Here is an 11,572-nt window from a genome sequence, read left to right on the forward strand (position 1 = left end):
CTCCATGCTAAGATACATTCTCTCCCTCCAATTTAAAAGCTTTGAAATTGAGATGCAACATAAAACCAATGTTTGTTTACATAGAACTATTTTTTAAATTCTCTCCAAAGCTACTATTTAATTAAAAGTGTGTCTCACAACTAACAGCCTCTTAGAATTGAGAATTGAGGGCAGGAGCTGTGAATGTGGAAGATGTTGATGGAGTGGGTGGGAAGGAAAGAGACAGCAGTAGCGCTCCCTGCACTGGGATGTTGCCTGGTTCTCTGCCCCAGCTGTCCATCAAAACCCTGCACCCTTCCCTGCTGACTCCTATCCAGCCTTTGTGACCTAGCTCATACCACTCTCCTCCAGTGTCTTTCCAGGTCCTTTGGCATGAAGCTCATCCTTTCTAATTTCATCTAGAGGCGTTTTTCCTTTCACAGCATTTCAGGGACATGACAGAACACAGAGCTGACTTTCTCTTCAATCATGGATGATATTTGCAACTTTGCCTTAACAGATGAGAAGACTGAGACCCAGAGGAGGGAAGCAACTTGCCTAGCCTCTCTCTCAAGAGCACAGAAGAGAAGGGAGTGTCTAGGTTCTTCTCATCAGTGCTCAGGCTTGTTCTGGGATCGATAACCATGACGAGCTGGTTAGCCATCACATTAGCGGTCACTTGGCCTCAGAGAAAGTGGTATTCCATGCTGTGGTGAGGTCTGATCATGACTGTACAATAAACACCATGACATCTGAGCTCAGAGTGGTGAAGTGGCTTGCCCAGTGCCCCACAACTCCCAAGTAGCAGCCCTTGGACTGGGTCTCCTCACACCAGACCTCTGCCCTTTCCCCTGATCCTTATGGCTGGGCTGTCCAACCTTCTCTCACTCTGATGTTTCCAGGTCTTGGCCAGGCCTGCCTCCGCTCTCACCAGCAGGAAAGGGACAGCAGCTCTTCCAGGCCGGCCTCAGAGAGTGAGAACCCACCCCCCTGCTGTCACTGGGGTTGTGGTCTGCCCCCAGCCCACCCTTCCCACGCCCATCGATGATCTAACTGTTCTAGAGCTGGGTTCGAATCCCGCATCCAGCACAGCAACGAGCATGGGTCCCTGCCCAAGTCCCAGACTCCAAAGCAGAGGGCAGTAGGGCTGGAGGAAGTCCCCAGGCGAGTGACTGTGACAAGTCAGCTGGGGATGACTCTGCCAGTCCTATAGGTTGTCATGAAGACTGAACTGACAATGTCCGTGAAGACCCTTGGTGCACTCTCAAGTGCTACGGCAGGGTTGGGGCTGGCGGTGCAGTGTGTACAAGGATGCAGGCTCTGGCTCTGGATGGACACTGACCATGTGACTGCAGGAAAATAATGTCTTTGAAATTCAGTTCTCTCATGGGGATAAAATACCAGCCTCATCAAAATATGAGTCTAAACAAGATTATATACATAAAGCATCTTACACAGTGCCTGGCATATAGGAGGCACTAAATAAATATTAAATTCCTAAGTATAAGCATCATTAGATGAAGCACAGCAGAAATCAATACCTTAATTCTATTATTCTTAATCACACTGACAAATCTTATGCTATGGGTAGGGATTCTAGCCTCAGTGAGAACTGAGATCACTAATGACTAAAGCCCCAGCAGCCATCTTTGTGTTTAGTGATCTGTCTTTCAGGAGGACTGCGAAGCCAGAAAGTGAACTGCAGCCCAGAGGAAAATGCCACTATGTAATGGAGGTAAATTAACAATGCACATCTCCCTCCACGCTGTTTCAGGTCTGCTCCCCCTTCCTATAAAAAGGTTGGAGCTGAGACACAAGCAGGTTCTAAAGAGGGCAATGAAAATTATATGGGCTGTGGTTTGAGAAGGGAAGGAAGAGGAGAAAAAAACAAGGCAAAAATTACCTGACTTGGAAAGGAAAGGGTAAGACGGGTGATAAATAGAAGGGTATTATATGGCAGGGGAGGGTGGTGAGTCACATGCCAAGGCTGTTATTGTGGCAGGGTCTAGGGGGACCAAAGGGATCATGTCTCAAGACTTGGAACACTTTGGAATAAAGATTATACAAATCACAGACGCTATTAATTATGATTAACAGTGACCAGTGTGGGATTTGCTTTTTAGTTCAACCATGTTCTCTTTTTCTAAATATGCCCAGAAAGTGCAGGCCAGACTTTACCACACAACCCACCTTTGAAAGGCTCCATTCCTATGGCCAGTTCACACAGACAAGGGATTGAGGCTCAGCATCTCCTGGAGGAGTCCTCTGACCAGAGGGTAATGGCCAGCTCCTAAGCAGAAACTTCAAGAGTTTTCATGGATTGGTCCCTAATTGCATTTACATCTTTACCTCCAGTTTCTTTCCTCTCCCCTGAATCTTCCAGCCACTCTGCATTTTTCATTGATCCTAGAACACATCATTTGTGCATTCATTCAACAAATATGGAGCACCAGCTACACGCCAGACACTACTAAAGGCAGTGGGATACAACCACAGCGAACACTACAATGCCCCAGCCCTTGTAGAACTTACATACTAATGTAGGAAGTCAACTCATTTCTAGAAAAAGGTAGGCTAGTTTCAAAAGGGTCATCAGAGAAAGTTGCACTGTGGAGAAAATATTTAAGCAAAAATCTGAATAATGCAAAAAAAAAAAAAAAGAGCTAGGAATTAATTAGGCTAACAGCTTTCAAGGCTCAGCAAGTGTAAAGGTCGTTGAACAGGCTTCTCTGAATTCGCTTGAGTGATCATCGTAACTGGGCAGAGTGAACAAGAATCAGACTAGTAAATGTGGCCAGAGGTAGGCATAGACCAGGTTACATAGGGCCTTAGGGTCATGGTCCGAGTTTGGATTCTGGCCTAAGACCACTGGAAGGGTCTGAGAAGAGGAGGTTCATGATAACTCTGCCTGTTACATGGAAAATAGACTTGGAGAAAAAGATAAGTGAGAGGTGATAGGGGTGTGAACTGAAGTGACAATAGCAGAGGTCGTGAGAAGTAACTGGGAGAAACTGATTGGCTTGCACTTGAGCTGGGACTTGAAGAATCAGCAGCCTAACAACTGGCCACCAGGGTCAATGACTTACCTTTGTAGACAAAACACCTGGCATAATGTTTGTCATGATGTGTATTATATGGAACTGGAAACAGCAACAAATCTTTTGGAAAAAAAATTTTCATGTAACTAATCTTGAGTTTTCCATTTCAGAATGCTACACAATCCTTCCAAAGATGAGAAAAATAAATATGTTTTAGAAAATAAGAAAAGATTGAATTCCCCATACTCTCACCACCTAGAAACAAACATTAGTAATTTGATGTACTTCCTTCCACCCCAGTCTTTTCACATCCGCTGTTTTTTTTTTTTTTTTTTTAAAGGTGAGGATTTCCATTCTGAGAAGCAGCCTACTCTACCAGCATCAGTTGGTCAGGATTTGCTTCTCACTCCACAGCTGAATGGCCTTTTACAACTCACTTTCAAATCTACAAAACAAGGATAGTAACACCTACTGCCTCAGGTTACTGTGAGCCTAAATAAAATGATTCATACAAAGTGCCTAATACGACGCTTGGAACATAGTAAGTGCTCAATATATAGTAGTTGCTATTAATAAAAGGAAGTTCAAATCCCACAAGACACAATTATAAGGAAAGCTTTCAACATCTCATTTTTTAGGAAAAAGGCTTTGCAAACCCACAATCTAACCACATGTACCATTCCAAAGAAAAATAATCATACCAAGAATAGGAATTTGCCAAATAAGATGTAAGCAATACCAAATATTTTTAAAACCAAAATTTTACGGTAACACAAAATAGCAATGTGCCAAGAACTAACCCCAGGCTCTGGCCTGTATAATAAATCTCTCTCCTATAAAGCTGACATACTTATGGGATTACCGTTTACATTAATAAGTTTTAAGGGTGGACACTGCTCACCTGCCAAGAAATGGTTCTTTCAGGCTTTGGCTGTGTGGCAGGACAGACCACGGCACCATCAGGCACTTCTGCTCTCCCTGGCCTCTGCCACCACCGAGTGGTCTGATCCTAAGCAAGCTGTCCTGTTTAGTCATCTGTAAAATGAAGTGCTGTCTATACAGTTCTGCTGCTCTAAAGCTTCTATAACCATGCAGATTTTAATATGTATAATACTGGTTTAAGTAAGAACTATCACTTCTTAACCAGCAATCTTAAAAACCTTATACAGCATACTGAATATCAGAATGATCATCTGGGGCTTTTTTTTTTTTTTTGACCAGGAGGTGGAGGGGGGCAGAGATGAATCACATTATATGGATTTATTTCTATGCTAAAATTGTCACATTTTCTTTGAGAAGGAAGTGAGAGATTAACTTAAAAAATATTAGCAGTTATGTGGTCCCATGGTACATACCATTTTCACAGGTGGATCTTCTTAGCAAATGTTACTTTCTCAGTGGCTTCAAACTTATTCCAAATGGACCTCTTATTATGTTGGTGGTCAATTTGGCTTACTTTTACATACCATTATCACTCATTAGTTAGATAAGCTAATATATGAGAAAATAAACATTGCTGTTTTTATAGATTTCTGCAAAAGCTGTTGCCTATCCTTTGATTTCTATACTCAACGTTGACCATCTACTCTTAGGTATATTCCAGGAGACGTGCTGGACCCACATAGGTTCTTGCTGGGCTTACATCTAGTAGAAGATCCATCCAAGCAAACCTGAGAGGTTGTGTAAGGGACACTTGACTCAGATTTCAGGGGAGGGTAAGGCCCTAGGGAAAGTGCTTCTCAGCTGAAGTCTGAAGGTGAACAGCAAGGGTGTAAGGGTGATGACTGGAGACAAGAGCGTCTCACTCTCTTCTAGGTCTAGCTAGGGCATCACCTCCTCTAGCTGCTCAGGGCTCTCCCTTCACACCGTAGGTTTTCCTGAAGCTGGGTGACTCTGGTTTGTTCCAGGCCGTCCTGCTGTTGTTCTGGCACTAACTAGTAATAATGACCCCTTACACTATCAAAAGTGCCCTGGTTGGGATGATCAATGATAGGATTGCTCTATCCTAGTCCTGCTCCTGGCTTGCATGTCTGGTTCCCTCACATGACTTGAGCTCCCTGAGGATATGGGCTCCATCTTACCTCTGAATCCTTGGCATGGGCTTCATCTCATTCATCTTTGTATCCATGACCCTAGTCTCATGCCTGAGGCTCAATTCAGATTGAACATCACAGGCATTCAATACAATATTTGAAGTAAGAATGAAAAGCAAATATGAGACAAAGAATTAGACTCACAAATCTTTATATCATGTTAAAATCACGGTTACATCTTTTACTAGCTGTGTGGCCTTGTAATCCTTAGGTTTTCACCTGAAAAATGAGGGATAATATTACCTTTTTCATAGGTGGAAAGGCTTAAAGGAGATAATTCAGGTAAAGTGTTTGAGCACAGCAGTGAAATTCAGTGAGAACTCTTGTTTGCAGCAGCTGCAACCAGACAATGATGAGCATAGATCCTGTTGCTGCAACCCTGCTCTAAGAAAATTAAACTAAAACCTAATGAGCATCCAGTAGGCACTCAAGAATTGTGCACTAAACAAATCTTGGCCTTATGCTAGACCAAGCTGGCAGTAGACCAGATTCTTGGATTACAAAATGCATTAAATTACAATTTAGTGAGACTTCCCCAGTAGTGGTCCAGTCGTTAAGATTCCATGCTTCCACTGCAGGAGACACATGCTTCCACCCCAGGGTTTGATCCCTGGTCAGGGAACTAAAATCCCACATGCCACACAGCATGGCCAAAAAGATAAAAAAAGTTACAACTTGGAAGTCAAAAGATTGGACTCTTTTGAGTTTAAATAATAACAGAAGAAAAACCCACCTCATATCCACAAGAACCACAGAACATAGAACATAGTCTCACAGAAGCACTACCTGGCCACATTTTAAACATGTTAATTAACAGCATTTAAACTTCATCTTTGTTAGAACCATGCCCTCTTTTAAAAGTTATTTTTCTGTAAGCATGCCAACTTGGATATTTGGGCCCATCTCCTCTCTTTTTGAACTGTCAGCCTCTCAAGTTTTATGTGATTAATGTATATAGAGAAAATTAGAAAAGGCTTCAGATTGACTCAACAGTAGTTTTCTTGATCCCTCAATTATAATATCCTTTTTGCAGTATATCCTTGTTGAACATTTGGAATGAATTAAAACTTTAAACTTCCAGATGTTTAAACTACTACTGTAAATTCAAACTCATTAAAAAGGGCAGATTTACTACCTCTACTTAGTTTTGAAGTCTGTTGTTCACCCTGTCCAAATAATTTATGAAACCAAATACAGCGGTAAGTAGTGTATTCTATTTATATAGTATTCATGGTGAGAAATAAGGGGCATGTAAAAAGGTCTGGAAATTAACTGCCATTTTAGCCAACCTATAGATCACACTTATTGTTGTTTCTAAGCTAGTAATTGTTTCCTGAAACTGATCTAGAAGATTTTTATGCTAATCTGTACTAAAAATTACTTTGCTTTTTCTGGCCACAAAAAGCTGGCTACAGAAGAACATTTGATTACAGCAGAAGACAGCTGCACCCACTCTCGTGGAGTAAATGGACCTGGATCTACAGTCCTCTGTGGTAGTGCCTTGGCAGCCAAACAAAGGTGGCAGCATTTCTACACCTAGTTTGTAAAGTCTCAGAAGTTTTGGGCTTCACTTTTTTTTTTTTTTACAAGGAACCCATGTTGACTATAATGAGCACATTTTTAAAGATGCTGTGCTGAATGTTGGCAATGGATAAAGCAAGAACATGAAAGAGGCCCATTCCTAAAGCAAATATTTCTTTTACAAATCTTAAGAATGAAGTGGCTTTCACAATCAATTTTAAGACTGAAGGACTGGATTGAAGTACCTAGTTCTGGCATTTATTAGCTATATAATCTGGGGCAATTCATTTACCTCTGTGAGCTTGATTTCTCAACTGAAAAATGGGGATAATTCTTGCCTGAATTTTTTTTTAGAACCTGAATGATATATAATCAAGGTGCTTTGTAAGTTCTAAAATATATAAATATTAAAAAACATTCCAAGTACAATTTTTGTATGTTTAATGAATTACTTTAAACAGCACTTAAAAAGTAGCTATCTCTAATATGAAACAAAAACCAGATCCAATTAAGCTACTGCAGAGGGGCGGGAAGTGGGGTCTCTTTCAACTCAATCAATTATCACTTACTTCATGGGGTAATTGCTAAGAGTTAAATAAAAATTACAAAAAATTATCAATAAAGTATTTGTTCTCATTAATTTACAGGTAACAAATCCTATGTTAGGCTCTAACTTTTAATCCCCCAAAATAAGAGTGGATATGTCAAAAGCAAAAATTCCTCCAATTGTATATGCTAAATCTTGAATATATTTCCTAGTATCTTTTAAAAAATTGTTTCGGTATGATATAGAATCTTTTAAAAATCACACAAAACTTTTATGGATACCCTATGTGTTATTTTAACTTCAGTAATATGATCCACTTAACTCTGTGAAGTATGTTTGTGTGTGTGTGTGTACAGTTGTAAGCACAACTGTAGTCCCATGAGCCAGCTCGACACTATAAGTTCTGTAAGAAAGCACATCTGTTATTGCCAGCAGTTAACCCAGAAGTCTGGCACACAATAAGCATTCAACTAATATTTGTGGAATAAATAGTGACTATACCAATTAAACCAACTAAAATTAGATTGATTATATTCTTTGCAGCCAAAGATGGAGAAGATCTATACAGTCAGCAAAAGCAAGACTGGGAGCTGACTGTGGCTCAGATCATGAACTCCTTATTGCCAAATTCAGACTTAAACTGAAGAAAGTAGGGAAAACTACTAGATCATTCAGGTATGACCTAAATCAAATAGCTTATGATTATACAGTGGAAGTGACAAGTAAATTCAAGGGGTTATATCTGATAGAGTACCTGAAGAACTATGGATGGAGGTTCATGACATTGTAGCGGAGGCAGGGATCAAGACCATCCCCAAGAAAAAGAAATGTAAAAAGGCAAAATGGTTGTCTAAGGAGGCCTTACAAATAGCTGAGAAAAGAAGAGAAGCCAAAGGCAACGGAAAAAAGGAAAGATATACCCATTTGAATGCAGAGTTCTGAAAAACAGCAAGGAGAGATAAGAAAGCCTTCCTCAGCGATCAATGCAAAGAAATAGAGGAAAAGAACAGAATGGGAAAGACTAGAGAGCTCTTCAAGCAAATTAGATACCAAGGGAACATTTCATGCAAAGATGGGCACAATATAGGACAGAAATGGTATGGACCTAACAGAAGCAGAAGATACTAAGAAGAGGTGGCAAGAATACACAGAACTATACAAAAAAGATCTTCATGACCCAGATGATCGTGATGGTGTGATCACTCACCTAGAGCCAGACATCCTGGAATGTGAAGTCAAGAGGGCCTTAAGAAGCATCACTACGAAGCTAGGAAGGTGATGGAATTCCAGTTGAGCTATTTCAAATCCTAAAAGATGATGCTGTGAAAGTGCTGCATTCAATATGCTAGCAAATTTGGAAAACTCAGCAGTGGCCACAGGACTGGAAAAGGTGTTTTCATTCCAATCCCAAAGGAAGGTAATGCCAAAGAATGCTCAAACTCCTGCACAACTGCACTCATCTCACATGCTAGCAGAGTAATGCTCAAAATTCTCCAAGCCAGGCTTCAACAGTACATGAACGATGAGCTTCCAGATGTTCAAGCTGGTTTTAGAAAAGGCAGAGGAACCAGAGATCAAATTGCCAACATCCGCTGGATCATCAAAAAAGCAAGGAGTTCCAGAAAAACATCTACTTCTGCTTTATTGACTATGCCAAAGCCTTTGACTGTGTGGATCACAACAAACTGTGGAAATTTCTTAAAGAGATGGGAATACTAGGCCACCTGACCTGCCTCCTGAGAAATCTGTATGCAGGTCAAGAAGCAACAGTTAGAACTGGACATGGAACAACAGACTGGTTCCAAATCGGGAAAGGCTATATATTGTCACTGCTTATTTAACTTACATGCTGAGTACATCATGAGAAATGCTGGACTAGATGAAGCACAAGCTGAAATCAAGATTGCTGGGAGAAATATCAATAACCTCAGATATGCAGATGACACCACCCTTATGGCAGAAAGCAAAGAACTAAAGACCCTCTTAATGAAAGTGAAAGAGGAGAGTTAAAAAGTTGGCTTAAAGCTCAACATTCAGAGAACTAAGATCATGGCATCTGGTCCCATCACTTCATGGCAAATAAATGGGGAAACAGTGACAGATTTTATTTTGGGGTCTCCAAAATCAATGCAGATGGTGATTGCAGCCATGAAGTTAAACAATGCTTGCTCCTTGGAAGAAAAGTTATGACCAACCTAGATAGCATACTAAAAAGCAGAGACATTACTTTGCCAACAAAGGCCTGTCTAGTCAAGGCTATGGTTTTCCCAGTAGTCATCTATGGATGTGAGAGTTGGACTATAAAGAAAGCTGAGCACCAAAGAACTGATGCTTTTGAACTGTGGTGTTGGAGAAGACTCTTGAGAGTCCCTTGGACTGCAAAGAGATCCAACTAGTCAATCCTAAAGGAAATCAATCCTGAATATTCCTTGGAAGGACTGATGCTGAACTGGAAACTCCAATACATTGGCCACCTGATGAAAAGAACCAACTTATTTGAACAGACCCTGATGCTAGGGAAGATTGAAGGCGGGAGAAAGGGATGACAGAGGATGAGATGGTTGGATGGCATCAATGACTCAATGGACATGAGTTTGAGTAAGCTCTGGGAGTTGGTGGTGGACAGAGGCCTGGCGTGCTGCAGTCCATGGGGTCGCAAAGAGTCAGACACAACTGAGCAACTGAACTGAACTGATTCACTGGAAGGACTGATGCTGAAGCTGAAGCTCCAATATTTTGGTCACCTGATGTGAAGAGCTGACTCAGAAAAACCCTGATGCTGGGAAAGATTGAAGGCAGGAGGAGAAGGGGGACAACAGAGGACAAGATGGTTGGATGGCATCACTGACTCAATGGACATGAGTTTGAGCAAGCTCCAGGAGATGGTGAAGAACAGGGAAGCCTGGCGTGCTGTAGTCTATGGGGTTGCAAAGAGTCAGACACGACTGAGCGACTGAACTGAATACCAACCTCTATCTAATCTTGCAAAAATGATAATCTCTGTTTCATCTATGGAGAGACTACCAGACTCAATCTACCTACCGTCCAAGAACAGAGTTTATGAAGATGCTTAACAAATCAGGGTTTTCAAGCTTTTAATAAATTCCCCAGTTAACTTGGAGAACATACATAAATTATGAAAACAAGTGGTGGGCATCTTAAAAGCTTAACCAATGCTTGCTACATGAATTGTTTTGGATGAATTATTATAGCACACTGAAAACAGGGCCCTATATTACAGTTCTGCCCATAATGATGAGGAGTCTATTATCCTTATCCCTTCTGAGCCAGCCTTGTGACTTGTTTTGACAAAAATATGTGGTAGAAGTGACATTCTATGAGTTCTGGAGCCCACACTTTAAAGCTATTGCCTGTGCTTTCTTGTACTCTGAGACCAGAAGTGTTAGTAGCTCAGTCATGTCCCATTCTTTGAGATCCCATGAACTGTAGCCCACCAGGCTCCTCTGTCCATGGAATTCTCCAGGCAAGAATACTGGACTGGGTTGCCACACCATTTTCCAGAGGATCTTCCCAACCCAAGGACTGAACCTGGGTCTCTCGCATTGCATGCGGACTCTTTACTTCTGAGCCACCAGGTAAGTCCCTATAACCATGCCACAAGCCCAAGATAGAAGACCACATGGACAGGCCCAGTTGTCCCATCTAGGCCCCCAGTCAATCTGCCAAATGAATGCAGAGCCCAGATGAGACTAGCAAAAGAACTATTCAAAACTGGTGGTTTAGCTTTTTTTCTTTTCTTTTTAAGCCACTAAGTTTTGGGATACCATTAAGTAGTAATAGATGACTGATGATAAATTATCTCATCCACATAGCACAGCATGTGGTTTTACAGTTGAGGAAATATACCCAGATTATACAATCTGCCAAGGTCAAACCGCTACTTAAGTGTCCTAAGAACTAGATGCAGCTATTAAAAGGCCTGCTCTGTGTCTCCTCCTCTGTCATCCTGCCATCATGAACCTGAACAGTTCTGTCAAGGACAGAGGCACCTCTTAGAGCTCTGGATATAAGAAAAACCCTGTTATCATTTTTATAGCTTGCATGGGTAATGTGTCCTGATTTGACACATCTGCCCTGCTTGTCTATGAGAAGAAAATGCACTACTATCAGTAAGACCCAGCAATCGGCAAATACACTCTCATCCTGTTTTCTGAAGCTCAAACAGCACTAACTTATCCCAACATAAACAATTCAATGTCTCTGCAATATTCATTCATTTACATTCTAGCCAGCAACAATTACGCAAAAGTTAACTATATCAAGGGTCATACAACATATAATATTTTAAGTTAGATACATCTTACATTTAATAACTTCACAATTAAAATGGTTTTTTTAATGCCCAAGTAGTAAACCATATACCGAAGAGAAAA

This window comes from Odocoileus virginianus, chromosome 10 (assembly GCF_023699985.2).
Source record: "Odocoileus virginianus isolate 20LAN1187 ecotype Illinois chromosome 10, Ovbor_1.2, whole genome shotgun sequence".
Classification (NCBI taxonomy): Eukaryota; Metazoa; Chordata; class Mammalia; order Artiodactyla; family Cervidae; genus Odocoileus; species Odocoileus virginianus.